Source organism: Canis aureus, chromosome X (genome assembly GCF_053574225.1).
Source record: "Canis aureus isolate CA01 chromosome X, VMU_Caureus_v.1.0, whole genome shotgun sequence".
Lineage (NCBI taxonomy): Eukaryota > Metazoa > Chordata > Mammalia > Carnivora > Canidae > Canis > Canis aureus.
Window position 1 is genome coordinate 28,566,071 of NC_135649.1, and position 5,782 is coordinate 28,571,852.

The following is a 5,782-nucleotide window of genomic DNA, read 5'->3' on the forward strand; positions in this document are numbered from 1 at the left end:
TTCTTAGAGCTGTAAATGAAGAGCTGGCTAGCAACAATCAAAGTAGATGACTTGTTTCACAGAGGGTGGGACATCCAAATGTCTAGATGCCAAATCATAAAATGAGATCAGCTTTGGAATCTCTACTGAGGTTTTATTTTTTCAGATTTAAATATGGTTTATAGAACACTTTGAGAATCAATTTAAAGTCACTTCACAAGGCAAAACATCATAGCCACTTAGATATCCTTAAAAGAGAAGTATATCAATTACTGGCCCAAGAAAATGCAAAAACTAATGGCAATCAAAAGTTATATGGAAAAAAAAAGTTTTGTCCCTACTTAAAAAAAAATAACACTTGCCTACAATCTCAGGATGAGAAAATGATAAAGTTTGAATAAAATTTCAAAAGGACTACCGGATGAAACTTAATGAGGTTAGTAGCTGAGATCTCAATCATCAGAGACATTTCAGCTGGGATATTTATTCCTTTATGAGTTGTTAAAACGTTCTTAAGGTTTACAGCCTACCATTCAGCAAGTTAAGACCAATACGACACCCACTTGGCCAATTCAGTCTCTTCCCAAGAAGAAATAACAAAATAGTTTGAAAAGGCATTCATTAGTTACAGCTGTTGTGACATAGACCTCAGAAACCTTTGAAGTATAATGACCTTTTTTTAAAATTTATTTATGATAGTCACAGAGAGAGAGAGAGAGAGAGAGAGAGGCAGAGACACAACAAAGGCAGAGGGAGAAGCAGGCTCCATGCACCGGGAGCCCGACGTGGGATTCGATCCTGGGTCTCCAGGATCGCGCCCTGGGCCAAAGGCAGGCGCCAAACCGCTGCGCCACGCAGGGATCCCTATAATGACCTTTCAAGTACAATGATCAATCACTATATATAACAAAAATATGATTTTACACAAAGCATAAGAAGTGACATGGTGTTTGGAGATGAGGTTCTATACCTCAGCTTGAAGATATTAGTATGTAAAAATTAAAAGGCAATCAAAAACTAATAAGACCAGGGACGCCTGGGTGGCTCAGCTGTTGACTGCCTCCAGCTCCAGGCGTGATCCCAGAATTTTGGTATCGAGTCCCACACTGGACTCACTACAGCAAGCCTATTTCTCCCTCTGCCTGTATCTCTGCCTCTCTGTGTCTCTCATGAATAAATAAATAAAATCTTTTTAAAATAGGTAAATAAAATAATAAGACCAGCACTTGCTGTCATGACATCATGACTTCAGCCAAATTGTGATTTTGATGCTTAAGAGGGTAGCTGCAAATGTTTAGAAAGTCACAAACACTACTGTTTTTTTTTTATTTTTTTAAGATTTTATTTATTTATTCATGAGAAACACAGAGAGAGAGAGAGAGAGGCAGAGACATAGGCAGAGGGAGAATCAGGCCCCCTGCAAGGAGCCTGATGTGGGACTCGATCCCAGATCCCAGGATCTCACCTGAGCCAAAGGCAGACACTCAGCTGCTGGCTGGCTTAGTCAAAAGAGCATGGAACTCTTTTTTTTAAGATTTATTTATTTATTTATTTATTCATGTATTTATTTATTTTAGGGGGCAGGTGCACAAGCAGGGGGAGGGGCTGAGGGAGAGGGAGAGAATCTCAAGCAGACTCCCCTCTTAAAGAGAGGAGAGAGCCACTCTTAAAGCTTAATCTCAGGATTCTGAGGTCATGACCTGAGCCAAAATCAAGAGTTGGACACTCAACTGACTGAGCCACGCAGGCACCCCTAGAGCATGCGACTCTTGATCTTAGGGTTGTGAATTCAACCCCCACACTGGGTGTAGGGATTACTAAAAAAAAAAAATTTAAAAACTTAAGAAAAAGTTAAGGATGAAGAACCCTAGAAAAATTCTCATATAGATGTGCACAAAAAAATTTACAAGGATGTTCACTGCAGTACCTTTTATAACAGAAACAATCTTAATGTCCATCACAGAAGAGGAGATAATATTGCTGTATGACAGAATGCTATGTAGTAGTGAAAATGAACTAATGCTACATGTATCAACATGAGTAAATCTCAAAATTGTTATATAAAGAAGAGCAAGGTACAGAATAATACTTAACACATTGTGCTTAGTTTATGTTCTAAGTGCTTTACATGTATCAACTCATTTAGTCCTTAAAACATTACAAGGTATTTTCATGAATTTCCATTTTCGATCTTTATTTATTTTTAAGATTTTGTTTATTCATGAGAGATAAAGAGAAAGAGGGACGTAGGCAGAGAAAGAAGTAGGCTCCCCTTGGGGAGCCTGATGTGGGACTCCATCCCACAACCCCAGGATCATGACCTGAGCCAAAGACAGGCGTTCAACCGCTGAGCCACCCAGACGTCTCTGAATTTCCATTTTATAGATGAGAAAAAAGAGGCCAGAGAGATTAAGTAATTTATCCAAGGCCACACAGCTAGTAACATGTATAGCAGATATTCCAGACCACCTGTGGCTCCAATGTTGGTGCTCTTATGCACTGCCTCTACTATTGATTATATGATGCCATTTAATAAAACTTAAAATATGCAAAAAATCCTATACAGTTTATAGATAAACATCTATGTGGTAAAAATAAGATAATATGCATGGAAATGAAAGTTATCAAATCCATAACTGTGGTTACTTCTGAGAAAGGGAGACAGGAATTGAATGGAAGCCGGAAATTCCAACTGTATCTATAAAGTCGTATTTCTTTACTTTCTTTTTTTTTTAAAGAATCTCCAGTAAATATGGGAAACTTTTAAGATTAATAACACTGGGGATGCCCAGGTAGCTCAGCAGTTGAGCATCTGCCTTCAGCTCGGGGCGTGATCCCAGAGTCCCAGGATCGAATCCTACATTGGGCTCCCTGCATGGAGCCTGCTTCTCCCTCTGCCTGTGTCTCTGCCTCTCTCTTTGTGTCTCTCATGAATAAATAAATGAAATCTTTAGAAAAAAATAAATTAAATAAAAATTTTAAAGTTATATTTAATCAAGGGAAAGAATTCTGAAATCAGCTTTCAGAAGTATCCTGATAAATGATTAGATCTGAAAAAATGTGCGATTCAAAAAAGGAAAGAGGGATGCCTGGATGGCTCAGCGGTTGAGCGTCTGCCTTCAGTTCAGGGTGTGATCCTGGAGTCCTGGGATCGAGTCCCACATCGGGCTCCCTGCATGGAGCTTCCTTCTCCCTCTGCCTGTGTCTCTGCCTCTCTCTCTCTCTCTCTCTCTGTCCCTCATGAATAAATAAATAAATAAAAATCTTAAAAAAAAGAAAGAAAAAATGTATGATTCTATTTGGATAATAGGGTATTTTATTTGTGTAACAACACAATGTTTTTAATTTAAAGATCAATCCATTGATTTGAAATGTAGCAGAGAAGAAAGCCTCTTCTATTTTCTTGATTACAGACATTCAAGTAGTCACACAAGACCTCCCAAAATCTAAGATGTAGTAGACTTTACTTCATTTGGCAGAAAAGGGGGTTTCTGCTTCTGTTGACAAGATAAACACTTTTATTACTATTTTCCCCTTTTAAGTAAAACAGAAAATCCCCTAACTAGATTTCATGTCAATATATCTTTCCCTAGAAATAGTCAAGAGAGCTCAGGATTCTATAAATATTCATGTAGTTTCCCCCCCCCACACCTTTTAATTTTTTTCTGCCTCCCTCTGATTTCCATACTTCCAAGCACATTTTTTTCTTGTCCTAAAGAACTCTCCCCATCCTTTAACCTGGGAGGGAAAGGAATTTTCCACTGCAAATGTTGCTGGCCAGCTTCTGTGTCCGTAAATTATGTTTCTGAAGCACTTATTCTCCATGATTTCCAAAGTAGTATTCACGCCACAGTGGAGGGGTCAGCTTTTGGCACATTCTCAATTCTTGAAAGTAACATGGAGTCAATTACCATGTTTATGAGACCTTTGTTGCCTCCTCTCTCTTTCTCCATGTGTGTGAGTTCACCCTTTTGGTGTGAAAGATCTGAGAAAAGAAGGTGAGAAGGAAAAAAATTTTTTAAATGATACCTTTAATTTCTATGTACTAACAAGGAGCTCCAAGTACTTTTCTAATGCTACGTTACCTTTGCAACTTCCCTTGCAACTGTGTATGTGAGAGCTAAGAGAAGGACTGAATCAATTGCTTACTCTTCCAGTTTAATTTTCTGTTAACTGGGAATAATAAGACAGGCTTGACACACTTTGGTTGTTTGAAAATAAAGTTAACAAATAATACATGAATCCAGGCAGCCCGGGGTCTCAGCGGTTTAGTGCTGCCTCCAGCCCAGGGCCTGATCCTGGAGACCCGGGATCGAGTCCCGCGTCGGGCTCCCTGCATGGAGCCTGCTTCTCCCTCTGCCTGTGTTTCTGCCTGTGTCTCTGCTTCTCTCTGTGTGTGTGTCTCTCATGAATAAATAAATAGTCTTTACAAAAATACATGAATCCATTCTCCTTTGGAAAAAAAAATTAAAAAGGACAAAGCTGGGGCACCTGGATGGCTCAGTGGTTGAGCGTCTGCCTTTGGCTCAGGTCTTGATCCTGGGGTCCTGAGATCGAGTCACGCATTGGGCTCCCCGCAGGGAGCCTGCTTCTCCCTCTGCATATGTCTGTACCTCTCTCTGTGTGTCTCTCACGAATAAATAAATAAGATCTTAAAAAAAAGACAAAGCTAAAATCCCTATTGGTTAGGGTTCTTTTTTTTTTTTTTTGAGAGTTGCTTTTTTTTTTAAGATTTTTGTTTTTTTTTTCTTTATTCATGATAGACATTGAGAGAGAGAGAGAGAGAGAGGCAGAGACACAGGAAGAGGAAGATGCAGGCTCCACGCAGGGAGCCCGACGTGGGACTCGATCCCGGGACCCCAGGACCGCAACCTGGGCCAAAGGCAGGCACTAAACCGCTGAGCCACCCAGAGAACCCATTGGTTAGGGTTCTTCAGAGAAACAGGACCTGCATCATATCTATAGATCTATACCTGTATCTATATTGATACCTATGTATGTGCCTGTGTATATGTGGAGAGATAGACAAAAAGAGAGAGAGGAAGAAAAATTGGGCTTATTATTAAGAATGGGCTCAACAAAGGACACCTGGCTGGCTCAGTTGGTGAAATGTGTGACTCTTGATCTCAGGGTTATGAGTTTGAACCCCAGGTTGCGTGTAGAAATTACTTTAAAATGAATCAGTGAATGAATGAATGAATGAATGAATGGCTCAGCACAATTATGGAAGCTGAGAAGTCCCAAGATCTGTAGTTGGCAAGCTGGAGATTCAGGATAACTGACAGACTGGAGACCCAAGAAGAGCTGATGTTTTAGTTTGAGCAGCATAAGCCAAGAAGCAGGAGGAATGGTTAGTGATTTTTTGTTCTATTCAGGCCTTCAACTGATTGGATGAGGGCTACCCAAATTACAGAAGGCAATCTGCTTGACCCAGTCTACTGATTCAAACATTAATCTCAGGGACACCTGGGTGACTCAGCGGTTGAGCATCTGCCTTTGGCTCAGGTCCTAATCTCGGGGTCCTGAGATCGAGTCCTACATCAGGCTCCCTGCAGAGAGCCTGCTTCTCCCTCTGCCTGTGTGTCAGCCTCTCTCTCTATGTCTCTCATGATAAATGAATAAAATATTAAAAAACAAAAGACAAATGTTAATCTCATTCAAAAACATTCTCCCAAAAAAAAAAAAAAATTCTCCCAGGGGCAGCCCCGGTGGCTCAGCGGTTTGGCGCCGCCTTCAGCCCAGGGCCTGATCCTGGAGACCGGGGATTGAGTCCCACATCGGGCTCCCTGCATGGAGCCTGCTT